General features: G+C 34.7%; 1 protein-coding gene across 3 annotated transcripts in view; it reads left to right on the forward strand.

The window, feature by feature from the left end:
- LOC138167030 (bifunctional heparan sulfate N-deacetylase/N-sulfotransferase 3) overlaps positions 1-27,351 on the forward strand; it is a 233,962-nt gene that overhangs the window by 118,543 nt on the left and 88,068 nt on the right. The window lies entirely within an intron of this gene.

Here is a 27,351-nt window from a genome sequence, read left to right on the forward strand (position 1 = left end):
TTATTTGCCAAACTTAGAACATTTTATTTCCCTGCCACCTGTCCAAACCTCCTTCTGTGATACAATCTAGAATACTTTTATCTGTGGTACACAATTTGGCATGTAATTGAATATTCTTTTATTTTGGTCCATAGTTGTCTAATATCCTTTTGATGCATTACTTTAAAAATATTTTACATGTATGGAAATCTATCTATATCATTGTCATTGGGTACATTGTGATGGTTCTCATCTCATTCATAAATTTATAAAACATCATTGAATTTTATAAATATTGGAATATCACACATTGTTGTTCTGGTTCAACTTGCTTCACTCTGCACTAGTTCATATTTCTTTCCATATCTCTTGGAAATCACCTCTTTCCCCATTTCTTAAATCCAAAAGTACTCCATCACGTTCATATACTATAATCTATTTAGCCATTCCCCAATTGGTGGACATGCCTTTAGTTTCCTGAGTTTTGTTCCACCTGAAGAGCTGCTACAAATATTTGTGTACACATAAGGCTTATACTTCTTTCTTTTACCTTTTTTTGGTAAAAAAAAACCTAGCAGTAGAATAGCTGGATCAAAAACTTACCCTGTTAAGTAGCTATTTGTACCAAATTGCTTTGCAGAATGGTTGTGCCAATTAACAGTTTCACCAACAATATATCAATGTGTCTGGTTTTTTCTATAGAACCTCAAGCATTTGTCATTTTCCTTTTGCATCATCTTTGCCAATCTGATGAGCTTGGGGTAGAATTTCAAAATTGCCTGAATTTAGGTATGTTTCTTCAATCTGATTGAAAATGACAAGGGAGGGTCTGAGTTTTCTCCTTTTGCTGTATTTCTCATTCATCATTATTCCCCACTGTGCTTAGCTCAGTTCTAAGCACAGGCTAAATACTCAAGAAAACTTACTGATTGATTTCTGAAGGGCAAATGGCTGATATATTTTCCCATATACCTCATTACGACTTAATGAAGCTGAATGTATTCCCTTCATGTGACTGTGCAGTGGCTCATGCAAAAATACTGAGAATGTCCCTATTTATTATATCAACTAAACCATCATCTAATGTGTAACTTCCATGGTCTGAGAATAGTGTTCAATAAATCAATTTAGCACAATAAGTTAGTACTCAATAAATCAATGACTCACTCACTGAAAATAAATTGATATAAACTGGTACCTATTTTAGCTAGCAGTCATTTAATAAAAATGGATTAAATGCAGATCACATATTACTATCTTATCCTTAGGGATCATCTCTTTAATTCAGCATTCGTTGAATATATTTTGTCAAAAAGTATATTGTGGGCTTTGCTATACATTTGATCTACTGAGCCATTGAAATAATGTAGAAGAGATCATTCTTTAGTTCATCCGGTATAAAACCTTCCTTCATCAGTAAGTAGATTTAGTTGTATATCAGTATAAAAGAGATTTGTAAGTTTCTGTGAATGATAATAGTAGGAAATATAAGTTATGCATGCTTCTCATGCAAAATTAAGCTTTTAGATGGGTATATGGCATAGCTAAATTAAAATGACAGTTAACAGAACAAAAACAACAACAAAGCCATAAATTATAAGAGCCAAATTACTCCTAGAGATTGTAAGGGCTATAGGAGTATATGGGATGAAGAGTTTATATGGAATCAAAAGTATTATGGTTTGAACTGGGCCTAGGAGGATGGTTAGAGGCAAGGGGAGAGGAGAAAGGAGAATTTTATTTTCTTTTCTTCTTTTTGAACATATTGGTACCACATAGCCTGGAGGGCAGAAAATTCCTCTACTAATACGGTATATATATTTAGGAAGACTTTGTAAAAGAGGGGCTTTACTATGTTATTTCCTTCAAATTATTGTTTTCCATTAATGCAAATAGATTATTTGGTGCCTTTAAGGATGAAATCCATGTAGATTCTCTCTTTCTATAGCATGGTAGTATCTTTATTAATATAGTATGCATCACTATTTAATATTTATTACTATAATAATAACTAAGAGACAAAGTGTTTTGATGGATAGAATGGATAGTCTTGGAGTCAGTGAAATCGAGATTAAAGTCTGGCCTCTTGAGATTTTCTAGCTGTAAACCCTAGGCAAATCATTTAATTTCTATGTATATCTTGCAATTTTCTTGATCTTTAAAGTCATCTATTAGTCAATCAAGTATTTATTAAGTACCTACCATGAATTAAGAGGCAGTTAGGTAGCTGTAGGGATACAGCACTGGGTCTATAGTCAAGAAGACTTGAGTTCAAATCTGGCCTCAGACACTTACTGACTGTGTGACCCCGGGCAGGTCACCTTACCTTTGTTTGCCTTAATCCACTGGATAAGAAAACAACAAGCCGCTCCAGTATCTTTGCTAAGAAAATCCCCTGGACAGTATTGGTGTGCTATGGTGCATGGGGTCACAAATCTCGGACATGATTGAACAAGAACAACAGCCATGAACTAAGTAAGCCCTGTACTAGAGATATGTGCTATGGAGATACAAAGACAAACAGGAAGTAGTACCTGTCTTTGGGGAACTTACAGTCTAGGCAAGGAGACAATGTGAATACACATGGGTACATACAAATAGAAATTATTGTTTGCAACTATTGGAGGGAGTTCCCACAGTAGGAATTTTCTACACTGAATCATAGATCCTTCTCATATTGGTTTAATATTAACTGTAACTTACCTAGTATGTTCAAGTTTGTGAAAATTTTAATCATCAGTCAATAAACATTTATTAAGGACTTAATATGTGCCAGGCACAGTGCTAAACACCAGAAGTACAGGAGGAGCCCCCTACCCCCCCCCAAAATAATCCCTGCCCTCAGGGAGCTCACATTTATCTCATTGGTGCTTCACAAAAAAATCTTGTGAGGAGATGTAGTGCCAGTGTAATATTTACATCACCCACAATCACAATAAAGACTGTGACTATAAATATCGTATGACATTTGACCACAAAATATAAAAACTCTCCATATAGAGGACAAAACTGAAGCATTTATTTAGACACCAGAAAACTGAATCCCAAAATCAGTAAGCTGATTCCATCATAGTAAAGAAAATAACAAGCCATAACAACCCAGAGAGCCACACTATCCTTTAGCCTTCCCACAAACCAATAAAAGATCAATATTTACTCATAAACCTCTCTATCTCCTTGCCTGAGCTCCCCTCTCTCCCACCCTCTTGCTAACTCTGACTCCCAGCTTCCTGTGGCTCTGCTTCACCCTTCAGTAAACTCCTCTAGGTCCATTAAGGGGCAGGGAAGATCTTCAAATTCCCATTCCCATTACAGGAGCATAATGCAAGTAATGTCATCTCTATGTTATTGGTGAAAAACTAAGACTTAGAGAAATTAAGTTTGAACCCAGATCTTCCTGACTCCAAGCAACATATTCATTATGCCATGCTATTTCTTTAAACACCTAGATGATATTATCAACTCATTCATTTTGTGTTTATTTATGTAAATCTAGGTGTTTGATACTATTATCAAATCAGCCTGTCATTATTTGTTAAGGATCTGTCCTTAACCTGATATCAGCTATTGTCAATATAGTTTCATAGACAAATTTGCTTTACTTTGTATCTGGGGAATTTATTAATCTATTTAATCTATTGAATTTTACTGATTTTAATTCAGACCATTATATTATGAGAATGCCTCATCCTCCAAGATACTGACAACTTCCTCCACACTGACAACTATCACACCAAAGGTCATGCAGTAAAAAGCACATTGGGGCATAGAGGTGGAGCATACTGGGTTCAAACTCAGATTGGGCGAACATGGACTTGCTGTGTGACTTTGATTAAGTCACAACTCCTCTAAGTCCTAGTTTCTTCACATGTATAATGAAGGAATTGGACACACAATTTTAGAGATATGTCCCTTTCAAACTTTATAAACAGACCTTTCATTCTACAATTTTTTAATGAAATTGTGCATCTTTCAATATGACAGATTTTCCAAATACCACACTTAGCTACCATGCAAAATTCTTGCTAATTCCATATTCACTTGCTATTAGTATCTCATCAAAGCCACAGTTTCCAAATAATATCATGTGGTATCTTTGATTCTCTAAAGATAACTCAAAGGAAAATATATGGGAACAGAAGGATGTAATCAGAGTTATAAGGACTCAGAGACTTGATGAATAGAACAAATAAAGACCAGGAATTAGAAGCACAGATCCGAAGATGATTAGAGCCATATGCTCTTAAAAAAGAGAAAATATAGGAAAATTTTAAATACTATAAAACTTAAGGAAAATTGATGGAGAGAAAAGATAAAGAAATGTTATGTTTCTTCATAAACTTGTACAAATGTCATTAGGATCCTTGGTGGAATTGTTGATGCAAATAACATTTTAACAGATTATTGAGCATTAAGGCTTGTGAAAAACTATGTTAAGAAAACCGTATTAAATGTAAAATAGGCTATGATTTTGTTTTCTACCCATAATAAGAATTCAGTTCTGTTTGGCTTGAGTTTTTAAGGCACAATTAGACTATAATAGAACACATATATACATATGGATATATATATATATATACACACACACACATATGCTATATACACACATATAGGTATAGATGCATTATGTGTGTATAAATATATATGCTACAGATATAACTCTATGCTTCTACTTGCACTATTCATCAAGTTACTAAGTCCTTAGTCACTCTGATTATATCTTTGTGTTCCCATATATTTTCCTTCCAAGTTATCTTTGGAGGAGAAACTGCCTAATAATATTTGGAAACCATGGCTTTGATGAGATACGAATAGCAGCTTGTATTAGCAAGATGATAATTAAGTATGAGACAGATGGATAGATAGATAGATAGATAGATAGATAGATAGATAGATAGATAGATAGATAGATAGATAGATAGATAGATAGATAGACAGACAGGAGCATGGATAGATAGACAGGAGAATGGATGGATGGATAGATGAATGGATGGATAGATAGAGATTAGCTAAATATGCAAAACAGCCTGTAGACTTTACATTATTTTTTAGAATTTCCTTCATTGAAATTAAAGTGATCGATTATTATAAAAGAAAGAGAAGGATCTTTTTTAGTAATGAAACTATTATACAAAGATGTTTCTATTTTCTACCAAGAACATATACTTCCTGACCTATCCCTTATCCATCTACAAATTATTACTCTGCCTTCCCATTTCATGGTAAATCCATTGTTTCTACCTCTGACCAAAGTATTCTGTTATTTGACCAGCCTGAGATGTCCTTGATTTTCAAAGTAGAGGCATTAAGTCCTTGGTTTGCCAATCTAGTAAATGAATGCCTCTATTTTCTTCTTTTGCATTATATTATTAGCCTGCTTAAATTTAGCAATATATCAGTCTCTGTATATTTTTACAATAGTTTGTCATTCAGTATATAATCCCAGAGGGTAAATGAACATTTTCTCTTTGTTTCTTTTCTTAGTTATATGTAGCTTGTTCTCTGTAGTTGATGTCATTAACTGGCATTCAGTTCTATCAGAAAAAAAATTGTTCTCTCTTTATCTTCATTAAAAGCTCTTCAACTAGTAATGAGGTTTTAGTTATGTTGGTCAAAAGTTGCTATTATTCTGCTACAATGGATTATTTTATAGTGCTGCTGTTGAAAGAATAGTAAATTGGAAAGAGAACTGGAATATAGTCTTGGCTTTGCCCTTAAGTAGATTATAACCTTGGGCAAGTCACCTGATTCTCTGGGCCTTACTTTATTCATTAGTATATTTTTTAAAAGTGGGTTAGACTAAATAAATGAGCAGGTTTCTAGCTTTAAGATTCTATGCATTCCAAATTTACTGACAAATTAACTGCTTATTGATTGATTTGCTATTTATCTTGACAAAGCCCTCCAATAAAATATTTGTTAATTCTGAATAATACATTATTAAGTCATTAGTTTCGTTCAGGTATAAGTATATTAAATTTAGAAGATAGTAATGAGGAAGAACGTTTTGCCTTCCTATTCCCACAAAGATGTTAGCCCAATATTGTATCAATGGAAACTTTAATAATTGCACCTTTCCAATTATGGAAACAAAGAAAGGGTAGTATAAAGCATGGTGTTCTAATTTGCTTAGTTGAGTGTTACAGTGAACTCTTCTACTGAAGCTGTGGTTTCTTTTCATGTAGTTAGAGATATGTTCTGGATTTCTTAATACTTACTAAGGGAAAAAAGGGCTTTCTTTAATTTATCCAATCTATCTACTTTCCCATCTCTCCTCTTAATTTTAAACTTTTTTGCAAAAGTTGTTTACACTCAGTGCTTCAACTTCCTTATTACTCATTGTGTTCTCAACCTCTGGCAATTTAGCTTATGTTCCTTTCGTTCTGTTTAAAACATAATCTCAAAAGTCACCAGTGACTTCCTATTTCCTGAGCCCAATGTCTATATTCATGTTTATCCTCTTCATCTTCTCTGATTCTTTTGGCACTACTGACTAGCAGCTCTTACTAAATGTTCTCATTCTCCTGCTTCTTTCTCTCCTTGTTCATTATTTATATCTGTTTCTGCCTCTATTCTCCCCCTCCTCTGTTATCCTTTATATCATGCTGCCAGAATAATCTGTTATATATAGATCTGGTCACGTCACTCTTCTGATTAGAAATCTTTGGTGGCCCTCTATTTAATATAAATACACACAGCATACACACACATATACATATATAGATACTTATACATAGATACATACATACACATACATATATGATACTAAATGCTTAGGAAAATCCAAATCCAAAAGTAGTTACAAATATTCTTCAAGTAAACAAAATTCTAGTTACAATTTTCACCTAGATGCAGATAATGAACTCAGTTACAGGGTTTGAATACTGGATAATGCTGAGGCCACGGAAGTTAAATCATAGTTATTTAATTTTGGACTAGAAAATATTATCTAGACCAATTTTTGTCAAACTCATAGAAACAGGAATCATTGAACGATACAGACTTACATATTGACTTAGAACATCACATATTAATCTTATCTATATTTTATTATAGGTTTCTTTTTTTGTTTGTTTGTTAAGTAGCTAGGTGTTGTAGTGGATAGAGCATTAGGCCTGGAGTCAGGAAGACTCATCTTAATGCATTTAAATCTGACATCAGACATTTACTAGCTGTGTAACCGCAGGGAAGTCACAACCCTGTTTGCCTCAGTTCTTCATCTATAAAGTGAGTTGGAAAAAGAAATTACAAATCACTCCAGTATCTCTGCCAAGAAAACCCCAAATTGGGTCATGAAAAGTTAGACATGATTGACTAAAGAAAGGTTCCCAGTTGCATTTTAATCTGATTCAGACCCACCTGGGAGTGTTGCTAGCCACATTTTGGACAATTTTGATCTAGATAGATCTTATTTTGCAGATATAGAAAGAGAAGAAACTGATTTTTTTTTTTATAAAGCAATTGGGGTTAAGTAACTTGCTCAAGGTTACATGGTCAGGTGTTTCTGGGTGGGTGCTAAGTGTCTGAGCCCGGATTTGATCCCAGGTCATCCCGACTCTGGGTCCGGTGCTCTTACTCACTGTGCTACCTGGCCGCCCCTGATTATTTTTTCAAAATTAAAAAAGAAATCTATTTGTTTTGCATGTGAACTACATCTTTTCCATGAGAAATGTGACAATTTTTTTTTAGTTCAATTTTTGCTCATTTCAGGCGATCCTTGTGACTTATCTTTGGCAATCAGTTGGAATAAGTAAGGATTGTAGCATTATGATTAGTCACATAAATTTATGAAATATTGTTGAACACTTAGAAATCAGTCAGCAGCTCAAATTCTATTGACAGAAAATGCATTTTTCCTTCCTTTGAGTCAGTCGTCTCTAGATTTTTTTTTAATTTTGCGCATTTCTTGATAAATAAGATAAATAAATTAATAAATGGATGAATAAGAAAGTAAACGAATAAATTGATGAGTAAATAATAAATGAGTTATTGAGTAGATAAATGAGTAAATAGGCACATTAAAAATGAATGAATAATGCTATGTATATCTATGTACATCCTGTGTGCATATTTATTTATAAATTGCATACCATACATGTACAATTACACTAAAAATCATATGTACACAGATTAATTTTATGGAAATTATTTGACTAAAAAGTTATAAGTAAAAATGAAACAGAAATTAATCCTGGAGTCCATAGTCATTGGAATTTTGTATTTTAGCTGATATATTTCAACATTTTGGTACAGGGTAGATTGGAGAAGGAAGATATTCGAGAAAAGAGTAAATAGGAGGCTAATTACTGTGTGCTCCTTTGGTGCATGAATAGCTTCTTTCTGAATACCTGCAATATTTTGGGGGGCTCACGGAAGCTCTAGAGTCTAGATTGTGACTATAATATTGTTGGAACTTTTCATTTCAGGATATCTTTCAGGTGATCATTGGATTCTTTGTAATTTCACTTTGCTCCATGGTTCTAATATATCTGAGTAGGTTTCATGTATAATTTTTTAAATACAGGGTGCCTAGGCTTTTTTTTTCCCTTAAAATGATAGTTTTCAATGAGTTCAGTGACTCTCAAATTGTGTCTCTTAGGAATATGACAAAGACCAATTGCTTTGGTTGGAAGATAGCTTACATTTTCCTCAATTAAAACAAATCTTTTGACTTTGTTATAATATTTGCTGCTACATCACAGAGTCACTGGTTTGTGTTTTCTTTATTCTAATTTTCCAGGAGTACATTATTGGATCAGGTTTATCATTTTCTTTTCTAAATTATTTATTTTCCTCCCAATTGTTTCATCAAGACCTTTTGTATTTTTTTTTAAATCATTTGCTTCATTTCTCCTATCTATTAATGTAGTACTGGTGGAAAGTTCTTTTCTTTTTCCCTGGGTCTCAGCTGGCCATTGTAAGGGAATTATTGTGTCCTTTTTTCAGAGAGTATCTGTAGTTGCAATGATTTCTGATCATGCTGGAGTTTTCTTTATTTACCAATTTCTCCAGGTTTATTTCTTGAATAAGGGCTTTGTGGCGAGGTCAAGCTTTGCCTCCTCTCTACCCTTTTGGATAGGATCATTAGCTCTGCTTTGTCTCTCTCTGTGTCATCTGGGTTGTTCCTCCAATATCCACCTCTTGAAGTTAGCTCCCCTCCCACCAGTCCCCAAATTTTTAAGATACAAAGAACTGATCTTCAATGTTTTATCTCTCTATCATTCATCTTGCTATATATCTGTCTATCATCTATAAAATGCATTATATCATATTACATTATATCATATTATATTGTACCATATCATATTATGTCATATATCATATCATATCATATATCATATCATATGGCTTCAAATTACCTCTTCTGAATCCTCTAAACTCTTATTCCTTTACTACCTTTCTCCTTAGCAAATATACCACAGGAGTGTATTATTTTTTTTTTAAGAAATGGAATAATGTACAAACAAGCAAAAACAAATGAACAACAATCAAGAGGAAATTTGCAGCCTACACAGATGTCACTTCAAACATAATATCCTAGATTTAAAGCTAGAACTGACTTTTTATGATATGAATGAATAAATCATTAAACATATATTGTGTTCAAAGCACTATACTAAGCTCTGGAGATCCAAATAGTAAAGAGAGTCCTTGTTATCAAGGGACTTACAGTCTAATGGGATGCATAAAATATTGGGAAGTTTACAGTTGCCAATTAACAGGAAATACCCAATATTCCTTAGGATGTGGAAGCAAGGCAGATGATAATACTTCTTCTTTCATGTCATTTCTACTGATAAAATTATATGAGTTTCTAATGGTGAACCATCTAACATTGTCATAGCCATTGGTGACAGAAATTTTCCTTTCTGGGTCTTTAATACATGTGACTGTAACACTTTTAGGAACAATTGCCAGACTCTGTCTCCACATTTACATTAATATCCCCCACATGGATTAGAATTATCAAATAGAAAGTGAATTATTTTTATTTAACTCTTATAAATTTTCAACCTAAATTCACAGTGGCATCAAATGTTTGTACAGAGTGAATTACTGCTGCTCTTTGAAAATACAGCTAAAGAAAATGAACCCTATTAGACAAATGCAGAAACAGTCTCCAAATTATAATCCTTATAAAAGTTTTTTTTTCCTTTGGCGGTATCAAACATTTATTTAACTCAGTAGTTTTCTGTTTCTTTTAATTATATTTATTTGCATGTTTGCTAATCTAAGAAATATGGAAATAGGCAATGAGGCTTTGAGTCATTAGTGAAAATTAAAAGGTTCTGTTGCACAGAGAGATTGAAATGGAAACAATCATTAAAAGTAAAATGCCATCCTTAATTACTAACAACAGTTTAACAAAGACAGATTATCAAGTATAACGATAAACATTAATGATTTATTCAGTAATGGGACTCATTGTGCTGGTTATAATAGCTGAATACTGAAATGTTTGCTTTTTCTGTGGAGAAAGATTTTTAGGAAGTTATTATCTGGGGAGTGCAACATCACATTTTTTGTTGTTTTGCTATAATTAAAATTACCTTGTCTTTCTCTCCTGTTGAAGACATTTAAATGTATAATTTAGGAAACCTTTTGTTCCATGCTTATAATATATCAATAGATAATAATGATAAAATAAGAGTGAATTAATGTTTTACACTTAAATGGTACTTAGCATTCACAGAAATTAAAATATTCTCCAAGTATTTAATTAGCCAAGTTTAACAATAATATTAACTTACAACCCCTTTTAGGTTTTCCTAAAACAAACTTGTGAGATAGATATTAGTATCATAATCCTTAATGTGTCCTTTGTCAGTTTACAGATGAGGAAACTGAGGCCCAAGGATATTGACCACAGTCACACAAATTATTTTTTTAATTTGATTTTTTTTTGCTTTTTGGAGGGGCAATTGGGGTTAAGTGACTTACCCAAGGTCACATGGTTAATACGTGTTAAGTGTCTGAGTCCAGATTTGAACTCAGATCCTCCTGACTCTAGGGCCAGTGCTCTATTCACTGCGCCACCTAGCTGCCCCATATGTTTTAAACCAGAACTAGGATTCACACCCAGATCTCCTGAAACCTGTGAGATAAATCACACAAATAAATTGACAAATGAGCTGACTTAAAAAAAAAGCATACAAGAAAATCGCAAATAAGAATAAGGACTCTAGCCTCCAGCAATATACAAAGTATTTAACAGCAAGTTATTTTACAGTAACAAAGATGTGCTCCTCAGAGTCATTATTGCCCATTCTCTCTACTAGGAATATCTGGGAGTGGTTTTCAGATCACCTAATTCTATAATATTGTTTTCATTTATAGATCACTAAATTAATGTTTTTCAGAGTATTGAATAAAATGTATGATTTTATACTGTCAGATGTCTCTCAAGAGGTACTACAATTACATTTTCCAGACATGAAAGTCATGCTTCCTTAATTATGCCCTTTCTTTATACCCCACCTTTCATCCTGGTACAAACTTTTTGTTTCTCTTTCTTAGCCATTTAAATATGCTATTCATTCTATTCATTAATTCATTCAGTTTGTTTATTTATTGATTTAATGAAGCATAAATCCACAATTTTTGAAGTAAGCTTTGGCATACCTTTTCTGATTATTTTTCCACCCACTCTCAATTATTCACAGACCTAGAAGATATGGTTAATTTTGGCAGAGCTATACTAACAATGTTAAAGAGAAATTGCCTTGAGTGTGGCAGCAGGGACAGAGGACAGGGAATGCCATGGAAGCTAAAGGAAAATCAATTTCCTCAAAAAGAATGTTAGAATAGAATTCTCCAATAAACAAAAAGGTGGACAGCACTGAAGTTATATATATTTTTTCCATCTTCATCTAATTGAGGGCTTGAGACAGGTGAGAAAAACCCATAGTGTGGTGTGTGGAATGACTTGCAGTGAAGTTTCCCCACTCTGAATATCATATATACATTCTTATTACTTTCTTGTATTTTGTAACTAAGTTCAGTATTGTTTCCCCATATATATGTAAGTCATCGTGTATTTCAAGGTAATGTAAGAGCTATTGAATATTAATACAATTGAATGGATTAACTATTGAGACCAAATTAGAGGTGTTTTTAGTTTGGGGAAAGGAATGGTAGTGTGAGAGGTAACAAAGGGTTAAGTTTCTACAGAACTGCAAGAATTGCTGAACAAGACTACTGATAAAAAGTAACAGACAGTAGCCTTGGGAGGAAGTTGAGTTCCTAGTCCTTGGGGGAGTTGAGGCTGTAGCCTTGGGAGGAAATTAAGTTCCCAGGGAACTCCTAGATAATACTAAAATGAAACAATGTAGAATGGAAGGAGCTGGCAGCAGCAGGTGGATTTGAGCAATCAGGAAACAGACAGTGGCCTTGGGATACCCAGGCCCAGATAAGGATGTATCTAGGTTAGACTGAAGGGGATTGGGTATTCTGAGGTTGTTACTGCACTTGTGTAGTGGATCTCATGTATTATGTATGTTATCTAACAAGATTAGAGCCTCATTAGTAATAATTAGGTTAATGTTTGGGAGGGGCCTGTAACCTTTGTTTATTTAACCCAGCTTTAGCTTCTGTTCCTAGGTGCTGTCCCAGAGACAGGACAGCCCATTCTCCAGAGATTCTAATAAAACTTTCTACCTTCACTTTGAGAGGTCCCCGAGTAGTCAATTTGGGTTAGGGTCTTTATATCCCACACAGTGGTAATAGAAAACAAAATGGGAAACATACATTTTGTTATTATTTTGCAATTTAAAAAAACATTTTTTTTCTCCCTCCCAACTTTCCTTTCCCCACTGGAACAAATGAAAAAGGAAAAAAAAGGAAAAAAAAAAAAGAAAAGCTCATAGCTATGCATAATCAAGCAAAGCAAAACCCTGCATTTTCATTTCTTGATGTTGAAAAGTATGTGGGGAGGGGAAGGAAGAAAATTAGCAAATTTGGCTAGGTAATTTTAAGAAATCATACCTATGTCCCATTCACTTGCAATATTCTTATTATACTGTATTTCTGAAAGCATAATTAGTCTCTTTTAACAGCTTAAAACTACTTTGCAGATTCTTTAGTTCTGTAAAAGCTACCTGCATTCTTAGTAACTTTGAACTCCATGTCTGTTGTGAAGAACTTCATCCTTTCCTTTCTCTATACTCTTTGATATTTATCAGAAAGATCTCTAGATCTTTCTCTAGAGGGTGATAGTGGCTCTCCTCTATCCCTTTCTCATGATTGGAACCCCATAGCTTTCATTGAGTACACTATAATCCAGGTAGCACTTATTTCTTCCCTTCTCAAGCACATTGTATGCATTACACAGTACTTAGTTTCACCATCCTTAGGAAAAAAAAAAAAGACTTTGCTTTATTTTGAGTTTAAATAAATAAAATAAGAGTTTAGAAGTTCAAGCTGTTCTAATTTTTAGAAAGAGCTGTAAATGCTATGGGTAATGGCCTTATATTGATGCATATACTTTAGCAGACAACTTTTTCCAATGGATAAAAATACTAAATTTTTAATTGGAGATTTAGGCTTTATTTAAATACTAATTTGGTCACTTGCACCCATATTAGTTGATAAATCTTTATTCAGTGCCAACTATGTTCCAGATACTGTAACTAAGCATTGGGGACACAGAGAAAGGCAAAAGATCATCCCTGATCTCAAGTGGCTTATAATCTAATAGAGAAAGATAACATACAAAAGGAAATTGAAAAGCAGAGGTCAGTAAAGTACCTTATAGACATAGACGATGGAACAGTTCAGAAGAACGCATTCAAAATGGAGTGAGAAATGAAGAGATGGCTAGTTTTGGTGTCCTCCTTAAATGAAAAAGTTCTCTACCCTCTAGTTAGAGAGGAGGGGCCCAGTGGCAAAGGGTCCAGAGAAGTGACTTGTTACCTTCAAGTTTTGTTTTTTGTTTTTAATAAATTGATGGGGATGGACTAGTCATCAGCCTTAACCTAGGATACAGGCATTTGTTTGTTTGTTTTTAATTGATTTTCAACAAAATTGGTTTCCTTTATAATCCTATGGTTTTTTGTTCATTTTAAAACATTAACCTGAGAAATGATCCTTAGGTCTTGACAAACTGCCAAAGAGGTCCATAACACGCAAAAAGGTAAAACATCTCCAGGATAAATTGAACTTCAAGGTCCCATCAAGCTATAAAACTATGATCCTTTGATATAGGTGAACTTGAGAAAGGGCACAAGTTAAAATAAAGAACCAGGTCTTTTTTTTTCTTTTAAGTTCCAGAGACCCAGGTGTGAGTGGTTACTGGCATCACCTTTGCCAATGCTTTGATCTTTTCCACTGAAATAATAGCAAGAAAATCTTGTAAAGAGGGGGAAAAAGACACTGGAAGGAAACATTGGGCTTGACATCTAGTTCTAGTTATCACAATTCCTAGCCTTATGACTTTGACTTGAGCTAACAATTCAGCTTCATTGAAGCCCAATCCCCTACTCCTTAAGATGAGGGCTATGGTGATTAGATCAAATGCCAGGTCTCAACACTCTTATAACCTTAGGCAAATTAATTCCCTTGTCTGGGCTTCCATTTTCTCAGCTGTAGAATAAGGATCCTAAAATTATATGAGGGGTGTCCCACACACATCAACCCCAACTAAAGTAAGTAACAAAGTGCTCTAAAGGCTGAAACCCTGATCAGGTGAGAACACGTTTTTGATTGTTATAAAATCAATCAATCAGTAGTTTAAACATTATGGATTTAATGAGAGCAGATAATGTCAGACTAGAAAGAATAAAAGATGATACCAAACAGGAATGTCCTCTGATTGAAAGAATCATGTTCTGTGGGACTCGGATAAAAGAACATGCTCATTCAAAATCTAGGACTCCAAAAGCATTTAGACTAATCATGGAGTATTTCCAGCAAGGTGCTAGAGAATAGGAATTGATTTGGGAAGAGGGATAGGGGCGGAAAATTTGTAGAGAATCAAACTTCAAAAGTTAGATGATTTGGCTAAATCATGTGTTCCTAAGAATAGTAGTCAATGAAAGTAGTGTTTACATTAGGGACCAAGAATGCATTAAAAAAATGAGAACAATCAGCTTTGTGTTTTCACAAACACATAAGACTTAAGAGTTACAGACAGCAGGGGCCTTTATGAAGACTTGCCAAAGGGAGAGAAGTTGTGAATTACCCCATTGCACTATATACTGTCTAAGCTTGATCCCACTCTTCCGGGGACCTTAAGTGTGCCAGGAGAGAGTGTGTCACAGAATTGGGGGGTAAGGGGGAAATATTTTGTACCCATTGTTCTTACTTCACAGTCTCAATAAATAACACTTTCTAAATACTAATTAATCCTGGGAGATTGGTAATCAAAAGTGAGCATACCAAATGGGCTCATCAGTAATAGTACTAGAAAAACCTTAACCTTTTAAGATTATCCTAGAACCTGAAGGGAGGAAGTGACTAACCAACTTCTGAGAACCCAATTTGCCTTTGATAGTAGGAATGTGAGCCTGAAGAGGATAAAATAGCTTAAGATATATAGAACTGAAAGGGACCTCAGAGGAAAGAAAGTCTACTTACTCATTTTACAGATCAAGAAATTCAAGGTCCATGGACGTTAGGTCACTTACCTAAAGTTGCCAAAAGAATAGATATCAGAGGTAAGACTTGAACCTAAATTCTCTTATTCCAGAATTATTGTTATTTCTGCTGGATTAAATGTTTCTAATGTCCCACTGGGGGCAGTTAGATGGCTCAGTGGAGAGAATGCTGGGCCTGGAGTCAGGAAAACGTGAGTTCAAATGTGACCTCAGACATTTATTAGCTGTGTGATCTTGGGCAAGTCACTTAATCTCTAGGGGGCAACCAGGATGCTTAGAGCACTGGACCTGTTAAAATATGGCATAAAAGGGTGCCTAGGTGGTGTAGTGAATAGAGCACCAGCCCTGGAATCAGGAGGACCTGAGTTCAAATATGGCTGCAGACACTTAACACAAAAAACTAGCCGTGTGACCTTGGGCAAGTCACTTAACCCTAACTTCCCTACCTTCCCCCTCCAAAAAAACCCCAAACAAACAGATCATCAAGTTCAAGCCCTCTCATGGGGTGGCTAGGTGGTGCAGTGAATAGAGCACTGGCCCTGGAGTCAGGAGAACCTGAGTTCAAAAATGGCCTCAGACACTTAACACTTACTAGCTGTGTGACCTTGGGCAAGTCACTTAACCCCAACTGTCCTGCCTTCCCCCTCCAAAAAGCAAATATATATATATATATATATACGTGTGTGTGTATGTATGTATGTATGTATGTATGTATATATGGCATAAAACATGTACTAGTTGTATGACCTGGACAAGTCACTTAGCCTCTGTTTGCTTTAACTGAAGAAGGAAATGGCAACCATTCTAGTATCTTTGCCAAGAAAACTCCATGGACGGTATAGCCTATGGGATCAAAAAGAGTTGGACATGCCTGAACAACTGAACAAGACAAAGTCCTATCTAGTTCTAAATTCTAAAATTAAATTACTTCTGTAAGATATCAACCTTAAGCTCTAATGTGCCTGCCTCTCATAACAAAAACAAAAACAATATTCTTTCTTATTTCAGCTTCCCTGTGATAAAATAGCAAAAAAACTCTTCTTTAACCCAAACCATGTTGACTAACATCTCCATGGTACCTTGGAATCAGACTATTTGACTAAAAGCTGGACAAAAATAGAGTAAATCTATTCTCATGGCTCTTGGTCAATCACTATCATCTTCTTGAGAAGCTCCACAGTGATAAGAAATTTAAAATTTCTCCAGTGAACTAATGGGTGGTTGTTACAGAATATATTTAATGATAAATGGCATTTAAATAACAAATTGCAGTTTGACAAGTACTTTCTTTTCCAATTTATTTATAAATTTATCTATTTATTATTGATTTAATTATTGTCAGTTTCATAATTTGAGGCGTCCAGGTGGCACAGTGGATGATTGTTCAACTTGGTTTCAGGAAGACCTGAGTTTAAATCCTATCTCATACACCAGCTTTATGGCTGGGCAAGTCAGTTAAATCCCCTAAGCTTCAGGTTCCTTATCTGTAAAATTCTGGCAGGGGGTTGGAGAGAGAAGTATCTACATTCCAAGGTTATTGTGAGGTTTCAGTGAGATAACATAATTCAAATATTTTGCAATTCTTAAAAAAACCTTTTCCACAATATTCATATTGTGAAAGAAGAATTAGAAGAAAAGGGAAAAAAAACTATGATAAAGAAAAGACAAAAAAACAAAACAGTAAAACAAAAAAAAAGGTGAAAATATTATGCTTCAATTGGCATCCATTATTTTGTGACTGTGTTCATGTAGATCCTAGGTTTATCTTGGCAGATAGACTCCCAAATATTTTATACTGTCTACAGTTATTTTAAATTTAAAGAATTTTCTCTTTCTCTCTCTTGCTGTTGTACTTTGTTGGTAATATAGAGAAATACCGATGATGTATAGAGGTTTATTTTTTATCCTGCAACTTTGCTGAAGTAGTTCATTGTTTTTTAAGTAGTTTTTTCTTTAAATTTGATTCTCTAGAATCTCCAAGTATACCATCATATCATCTGCATAGAGTAATAATTTTATTTCCTCATTTCCTATCCTAATCCATTCAATTTATTTTTCTTCTCTTATTGTAATAGCTAACATTTCTAATACAATATTGGGTAGTAACTGTGATAATGGATGTCTTTGTTTCACCCTTGATCTTACTGAGAAGTCTTCTAGCTTATCCTCATTACATATAATGCTTGCTAATGATTTTAGACACTGTTTATTATTTTAAGGAAAACTCCATTTATTCCTATATTTTCTAGTGTTTTTAATAATAGGAATGGGTGCTATATTTTGCCAAAAGCTCTTTCTACATCTAATGATATAATCACATGATTTGTTAGTTTTATTATTGAAATGGTCAATTATGCTGATAGTTTTCTTAATAGGGAACCAGCACTGCACTCCTGATATAAATTTCACCTAATCATGGTGTATTATCCTTGTGATAAATTGCTGTAATATCTTTGATAATATTCTATTTAAAATGTATGCATCAATATTCTTTAGTGAAATTGTTCTTAATTTTGTTTCTCTGTTTTTATTCTTCCTGGTTTTGGTAACACAGTCAGTCACCAAAGGACTTTGATACGACTTCTTCACCTGTTTTTCTAAATAGTTTATATAAGATTGGAATTACAAATTTTGGGTAGAATTCATTTGTAAATCCATCTGATCTTGGAGATTTTTTTTTTTCTTAGGGAGTTCACTGATGGATGACTTGTTCAACATCTTTTTTTCTAAAGTTGGATTAAATATTTTATTTCCTTTTCTGTTAATTTGGGCAATTTATTTTTTGTAAATAAGATATTTATCCATTTCACTTAGATTGTCAGATTTATTGGCAAAGAGTTAGGCAAAATCAGGGGCGGCCAGGTGGCTCAGCAAGTAAGAGCAGTGTCAGGATAACCTGGGGATCAAATCTGGGCTCAGATACTTAGCACCACACCCAGAAATAACTGGCCTAGTAACCTTGAACAAGTTACTGAACCCCAATTGCTTAAAAAAACAAACAAACAAACAAGAGTTAGGCAAAATAGCTCCAAATCATCGCTTTAATTTCCTCTTCAATGGTGGAGTTCATGTTTGATATTGGTAATTTGGTTTTCTTCTTTCTTTTTTAAATTAAATTAATGGAAGGTTTATCTATTTTACTGGGTTTTTAAAAAAATAAAATCAGTTCTCAGTTTTATTTGTTAGTTTTCTTACTTTCCATTTTTATTAATGTCTCCTTTGATTTTCAGAATTTCTAATTTGGTATTTAAGTTGCAGTTTTAATTTGGTCTTTTTCTAGCTCTTTTAGTTGTAGGCACAACTCATTGATCTCTTTTATATTTTATTCATATAAGCATTTAGATATATAAAATTTCCTGTAAGAACTACTTTGACTGCATCCCATAGGTTTTGGTATGTTGTCTCATTGTTGTTTATTTGATGAAGTTATTGTTTCTATGATTTGTTGCCTGACCCATTTTTTCTTTAGGATTAGATTGTTCAGTTTTCAATTAATTTTTGGCTTATCTTTCCATGGCCCTTTATTATATGTAATTGTATCATGATCTGAAAAGGATGTATTTAATATTCCTGCATTTCTGCATTTGATTATGAGGTTTTTATGTTCTAATACATGGTCAGTTTTTGTGTAGGTGTCACGTACCACTGAAAAAAAAATTATCTCTCTTGGATCTATTTTCCTGGCCATTTGTTGTTGTTTTTATTATTATTATTATTATTATTACTGAAACTTTAATATGCAATAAGAAAAGAAAATATATTACAAACTTCAATATAAAATAAAAGGTCAGTTGTTTTTTCAATGAGGTATTTTAAATTTTCTTCTATTTTTTCATTGTTTTTATTTTGACTGAATATTAATTTCTCCTAGAGTCATTAGTTTCCACTTGCCCCATTCTAATTTTTAAGGAATTACTGTCTTCAGTTAGCTTTTGGACCTCCTTTTTGATTTGGCTAATTTTGCTTTTAAAGGAGCTGTTTTCTTCATTGTATTTTTTTTCCATTTGGCAAGTTCTATTTTTTTTAAGTAGTTGTTTTCTTCAATCATTTTTTGTGTTTCCTTTTCCAAGTTATTGAATCTTTTTCATAATACTGCCACATAACTCTCATCTCTTTTCCCAATTTTTTTCTACCTCTTTTACTTGATTTAAAAAATAAATCCTTTTTGAGTTCTTCCAAGAGGACTTTTTGGGCTTGAGACCAGTTCATAATTCCCTTTGAGGATTCACATGTAGGTATTTTGACATTGTTGTCCTCTGCTGAGTTAGTGTTTTGATCTTCCCTGTAACCCCAGTATCTTTCTATGGTTCTTTTCTGCTTCTTACTCATTTTTCAGTCTTCTTTTATTTTTTCAGCCTATTTTTTGACTTTCAAAATTGAGCTCTGTTCATTTGGCACAGCCCGGGGCATTGTCTCAAGTTCTTATGATGGGGGCCAGGGGCCTGGTCAATGGCTTTCTTCTCTGGAGCCTCAGTCACTGGTGGCATGTACCACTGTACTGGGGGTGGCCCAGCCTAGTCACACCTGTAGTGCCGGGGTTCCAAGGCTGACAATTTGCCTTCTGCACTGTGGTTAGATCCCTCACTGCTGGCCTGCTGAAACAGGGCCAAGGGGCCTCAGTTACTAATCTGTGCTCAGCTAAGAGCCTCCCACTGGCTTGCCCAGACACCCAACTAGGCTGTGCTTCCCTTTTACCCAAGTGAGAAATATGTTTTCTGAAGTCCTTCCAAGGTATCATAAACTGGAAATTTGTTTCACGCTGCCTTTTTGTGGGTTCTATCACGCCAAAATCTGTTTAGAAGTTTGACACAATGTTGTTTCTGAGGGAAACTGGGAAGAGCTCAGGTAAACTCCTGGCTTCTCTCTGTCATCTCTCTTCCGCCTCCTAGGTTTTTTGCCTTCATTAACCTTAAAGTTATATATGTGCTAGCTATTATTATTATTTAGAATCTTATGATGATTCTGTGAGGTAAATCTTTGAGATGTTATTTTCTCAATTTTAGAGATGTGAAAACTAGGGCTGAGAGTATGTCTGTGGTCTCTAAACTTTTTCTTTTTGCAATAGGGATCTATTGGAGTTTATTGGACAGGAGTATGACATGGTCTAACCATACTTTAGGACAATCACTACGTTAACTGTGGAGGAGGAATTGGAATGGGGGAAATTTTGAGGCTAATTAAGATCAATTAATGAAACAGCTAGTAAGGACCTGAATTTGGATGATAGATATGGAAGTAAACATGGGGGACCAAGAAGAGATGCTGAGATGTAATTGACAAAACTTAGTGACTCCTTGGATATGTGGAGTAAGACAAAGTAACGGGTCCAAGAAAACACCAAAAGAAATAGGGAAGTTTAAAAGAGATTTGGGGTAAAAAGTAATTAATTTTGTTTTTGATGTGTTGATTTTAAGATACTGATGAGACATTAAGTCTCAGATGTTGCAGAGCCAGTCACTGATGCAGGACTGGAGCTCAGGGAAGTGATTCAGGCTGGATCGATAGATCTGGGACTCTTTTGCCTCAAGGTAATAATTAAACCGTCAGATCTAGTGAATTCACCTAATACAAAGAGAAGGAGGTCTAAGAGAGATTCTTTGGTTGCCCTCTCAGTGATGCAGTGTGATTTGAATAACAATACAGTCAAGGAGATTGTGAAAAGTGTGGTCTGGAAGGTAGTAGAAGAACCAAGAGAGAGAAGTGGAGGAAAATGCAGAAAGCTGATAGCAAGTACTCAAGAAGAGAGGGTAATTAGCAGTGTCAAGTGCTGTAGAGAGGTCAAGAAGGATGAGCACTGAGACAAAGTTTTATGGCTTGAGAGCATTGGAAACTTTGAAAAGAGCAGTGTCATTTCTGTTGAGTCAAAGATAAGGAAGAGTTTGAAAACTAGGAGGAGTGGAAGAATTACCCTGCCTCCAGAGAGATAGAAAAGTTCAAAGGGCGGTTAGTGGAAGGCAGGGTGGATATAATGGAGTCAGAATCCGTTCTTGCCTATTTATCTGCTGCCCACTTTTTTCCCACAAAAAGAGGGGAAATGGATATATGAGGAGAATTAGGGGGTGAGAAAACAGTGTTACTCATTGCCACTGCCCCATAGAGCATTGCTCTCAGGATCAGGACAAGGCGGAGGATAGGTATAATGAAGAATTTCAAACCCCGAGTTGAATTTGGACCCCTATTCCTGGGGTAAAAACACAGAAGACAAGCTGTGTCTTCCCTCCTGCGGGAGGAGGGAAAAGATGTTGTTCATCTTCCCATTCTCCTATTAGTTATTTTATTTATACCCACTGGGAGTCAAACCACAGTCTCTTTGGGGTCATTCCCCAACCACCCAGGGTTTCTTGGCAACTATTTTAAGAAAACTGTGTTAAGCAACTTGCTTATGGAAATAAAGCTTTGTAAGAGGCAACATTCAAATCTAGGTCTTTCTGACTACAATTGTTACATTTTATCCACTATACCACACTGCTCCAACTAAATGCTAGCCTGGAAGGTTCTAGTTTGCTACAGTAAAAAGGCCCTGAATTTGGAACTATAAAATTAAAAATATTCAGAATTGTAGATTTGGAAGGGATCTCTGCAACCCTCAATCCAACTAATATCTGAAAAGAATCCTCAATAAAGTGAGGGCTTGGATTCAAGTTTAATGCTTTCTGTACTTCTGTGACCTTGTTTTGCAAGTTACTTAAGGTCTCTCTGTCTCAGTATGTTCATGTGTAAATAGCAATTGTATTTTCTACCTCTTAGTATTGTTTTAAGAAGCAAATGAAATTAGTGGACCTTTTTTTTTTTTTCTAACACTCTCGAACTGTGACCTTTGTCTTAGGTTTCCCTCTCTCACAAGGGGCTCTGATTCTGTACTTTCATAGTCTTAATTCATGCTAAGGTCTTGTTCCAGAGAGAAGAGGTCAAACATCTCTTCATTTCTGGTCTGTTATTCTCCACCTGTAGACTAGAACTGAGACAAGGCAATCAACAAATGGTTCATGTCTAAGGTATCCCCCAAAGAGATTAATTGGGTCTCTTCTAGAAAAGATAGTTAATGTGTAATATTGGTACCAGGTATAGGACAGCTATTTACTTCCTGTACTAAAAAATAAATGCTTGAAACAAAAGATTCACAAGTGCATATTAACAAATACAGAAAATAAAATAATAAACTATGACCATTGTTCTAATCTTCCTAAAAGGAAAGATACTTTATGGGAGTTCTGGACAGACATTTTACTTTTACCTCATTCCTGTACTGACTGAGTCACATTTTGGAAACTCTTAAAATAAGATAAAAAATATGAGTTATTTCTGTTATAAAATATGGGTTTGTAGGGTCTGCCTGGGGAAATCTTCATTGTTGTATAGCGAAATTATCATACTCCACCCAAGAAAATTCCCATGAAATAATTGTGTTGGGCTTTGGGATTGTTAAATGTTGATAGTTAAAAAGATTTTTTTTAATTATCTTGTTTTTTCCATAGTTCCTCTAGTCTGTATACAGACAAATGAATTCATTGGACTGAAATTTTTTCAATTAAATGGCTAAAAGTAATTTTTAACTGAAATTTTAACTGAAAGTAAAGTGAAAAATTCATGGAATTCTGTGATTTTTTTTATTGTTATTGTCAACATAACATTATCCTAATATAAAACTTAGCACAAAAGAGCTAGAAAGAATTTGGAGAGGTTATTTTAGTCACTCCTGCCTTCAGATAAGAACACTCTCATGTCTATATTGAAATATTTTTTTCTTGTTTAGAAATCATCAGCAAATTAGAAGGTCTATTTTGCTCACTGACCTAGTTGACTATTCCCTAATTCTATCTGTCAGACCACTTATGTGGATAGAAAGTGAATTGTCAATTATTTTTTAATTTTTTAAGGCCTTTTAAAAAATATTCCTTTTCTGATGTGAAAAGGGTTATTTATACTATCACAAAATAACTTTAAAAGTATAGTAGAACATTATAGACCCATTGGTCATAATATTTTAATGTCTGGTCATAAAATCTTAGGGCTGGAAGGGACCTTCAAAATCACCTAGCCCACCTCACTAATATAAGAGGTGGGGAAACTGCTTTGGATACTTTTCTCAGTCACTCGCATCTAATTAGTGGCATAGTTCATCCCAAAATAGTGAGGCTTCTGATTCGTAAGTCAACCAATGCTCATTCCACCATTGCACAATAATTCCTTGAAAGTTTAATGTCTTTAAAGGTGTTTTGTTTCCTTATGCCACCCCCCCCCCTCCTTTGTATCACTGAATTGAGAACAAAAAAAGTACCTTGGATAATTTATCTATTCCTCTCTGATCATTTGACAAATAAGAAAAGTAGAAGTCAATATTATTTTACCCCATTGTGACTATATCCCTATTCATAGATAGCCTTACTAGTATATATTTATTTTTTTACCATATTAATCATCCATTTTAATTCTATAAATAATAGAGATACTACAATAAATTTTGAATGACAAACATACCTGTAGCAGCAATGCAATATTCAAAGGGCCAAGGGTCACTATAAATATCCCTGCATAATGGTCAATTGCAAAATATAACAGTCTCTCCATATATAAAACAGAAACAAAACATTTATTCAGACACCAGAAAAATGAATCCTAAAACCAGTAAGCCAAATCCATCATAGCAGCAAAGAAGTTAATAAGCCATAACAACATAGAGAGCCACAGCATCCTTTAATTTTCCCACAAGCCAACATTTACTCATAAACGTAACTCTCTCCCTTGGATGCAGCCTGTCCGTCCTCCAGTCTTTAGCTACTCTGACTCCCAGCTTCCTGAGGGCTCTGCTCCATCCTTCAGCAAACTTCTCCCACCACAGGCTCCATGTGATTACATTCAGCCTGTTAGGGGGCAGGGTATGTCTTCAAAGCAGGGAAGGTCTTCAAATTCCCTTAGGCTTACTAAGGGGCTGGGAAGATCTTCAAAAGCCCGTTACCATTACAGTACCAAACAAAATAGTTACATTTTTCACACTGGACTATTTGATAAATCTTCCTTCCTTTATCCTAAATATTTTACTCTTGCTCATTTTTATTCAATTCACTACATCACTTTTCTCTACATCACTACATTACCTCTACAAATAGAAGTTTTGTGACTGCTAACATCATTCAGAAATTATGGGAATTTATGTTGCCCTTCTCTTCAAACAAAAAGCCCCCCAAAGTCATTTTTAAGCATGAAAATGGCCCCATCAGAGAAGGATATTTTAATTTGTGTAAGAAAATGAAACAGTCAATTAATTTATTTATTTGTGAGAATCACTTCTCTGTTTTTACTAAGTGTTAAAAAATATTTTAAAAACCAATTTTTATGCTATCCAAAACATATAGTAGATAGAGGTTATGGGAAAGGTATACTTATTGTTGAACAGAAGACTACCACATTTTTCTGTTTATAGTTTGCATGATAAAGGTGTCATGGCATAATGTCCAGAAGAGGACTTGAGTCTGGAAGACCTAAGTTTAAGTGTCACCTTTGATATACACCGTCTGCATGTTGTCAGGTCTCCTACCCTCCCAATGCTCTGGGCAACTCTTAAGAAAAGTTGCATAGCAATGTGATGTTCTACCTTGGAAAAGGGAATTTCCTCATTGGGAGTTCCCTACACCAATCAAATCACAGTTTCCATCCAAAAAAAATTTGTATGAATTAATACTTTCTTGGTGCTTTTAAATTAATATAGCTGGAATTTGAAAGGATGGAAGAGTGGAGAGAGTTCTGGACCTAGAGTAGGAAAGAGTTTGTTTAAATCCTACCACAGACACTTATTTAGTTGAATGACCTCGGGCAAATAATTTCATCACTTTTCTCTTCCATTTTTTTCTTCATCATTTTGTACCCTTTTCTAAAACTTTAGTGAATAATAATTTATCAATATAGATAGCCCCTTTCAAAAATAAAGCACCAGATTTTCAGTAGTTCTAATGTGTGTTTCTTTTTACAACAGGTGACACACAATGCTACGCATACCACTCAATCTGCTGGTACTCACTCAGCTCTGGAGATCTTGGAGACTCCACATTAGGAGGAAAAGTCCATTAAAGGAGATTAGCTAGACTAGATATAGATATAGATATGAAAAGCTGCACAATTTTCTTCTCACTTTACATTTGTTGACCTTCCAGTTTTGTCTTTAAATTTTCTTGGGATGCCAAGAAGTTAGTAAGTAAGTTAGTAAGATCCCCCGTTAGATTGTAAGCTACTTGAAAGCAGATGCCCTTTTACCTTTTTGTATCTATTAGCACTTAGCACAGTGTCTGACACAGAGCAGGCACTTAATAATTTATTGATTGTTTCTCATGGTAACCTTTTTGAATTTTTTTTTCTATCCTCTCCTCACTGTTACTTCAAAATTTCCATCATACTTGATTTTACTAAGGTGTTTATATTCTGAACCCATGTACTTTCGTAAATTTAGAGTTTAATTAAATTCAAACCTGAATTGGACAGAATGGATTGTGAATAATGGTGTTTCATATGTATAAAAAATAAAGGATACCACTGCATGATGAAAAAAACAAAACTATTTCAAAGAATGTTTAATTAAATGAAACTTGAATTCTGAAAAATTTTGAAACCAAAATTAATCTAAAGATCAAAAATAAGAAAAAAGTCCACCAGAAAGTATCAATAGTGGGTTTTTTTTAAGTCTTATCTCTGACAGTTATAAGGTTTTCTTATATGCTGAGGATGTGTGTCAGTTCCAATGGCATCGGGAGAATAAAGTGGAAAAGAAAAATCACAAGGCTTACTAAGGCTTCTGATATCCATACAGAAAGTTCTCATTTTGTAAACAGCCATGTCATGTAGATTCATTTTTTTCTAATGATAGCACCTGAGGAAGACCTCATGTGTCCCAAACATTCATCATGACAGAGTGGTTTCATGTGCACAGTAAAGGAATGAAATTTTAGTGGTGTTCTTTTTTTTAGTTCTGCTTTTTCTCTTGCTTTTGTTTTTCAACAGGGTGATTTTATATATGAATGCTTCACTTCAAACTTTAGTTTTCAAATTATCTGACATCATTAGTGCCCTCTGCTTTCATTGCAAGAATAGTTTTCAGCTTCTAGGAAAATCAGTCTCCAGATATTTAACTATATTATCTGATAATAGATAAATGGGGGTGCTGGGGAGGTGAGAGAGAGAGAGTGGGGGGGGGCGGCCAGGTAGCACAGTGAGTAAGAGTACCGGCTCCAGTGTCGGCATGACCTGGGGATCAAATCCCGGGCTCAAATATTTAGCACCCACCTAGAAACACCTGGCCATGTAACCTTGAGCAAGTTACTTAACCCCAATTGCTTAGGGGTGGCCAGGTGGCTCAGCGAGTAAGAGCACTGGCTCCAGTGTTGGGATGACCTAGGGATCAAATCTGGGCTCAGATACTCAGCACCACACCCAGAAATAACTGGCCATGTAACCTTGAGCAAGTTACTTAACCCTGATTGCTTAAAAAAAAGAGAGAGAGAGAGAAAATCACCGACTTTCATGCTGAAGGAATTATAGCAAATGGAAAATCTGATAGAAATGGGACAATCTGGAGACTAGAAACCTGACTACAAGCCCAAGAGAGATGTAATGTGCTTGACTTCTATAATTCATGCTGATATATGTAGATATAAACATATATGCACATATATTCATATATACATGTGCATATATTTAGGGTTATGTATATGCATGTATATGTATGCATGTGGAGAGAGAGACACAGAGAGAGAGAGAGAGAGAGAGAGAGAGAGAGAGAGAGAGAGAGAGA

This window comes from Petaurus breviceps, unplaced genomic scaffold (genome assembly GCF_028583685.1).
Source record: "Petaurus breviceps papuanus isolate PSGF00001 unplaced genomic scaffold, PetGlider_PUasm1.0 126, whole genome shotgun sequence".
NCBI lineage: Eukaryota > Metazoa > Chordata > Mammalia > Diprotodontia > Petauridae > Petaurus > Petaurus breviceps.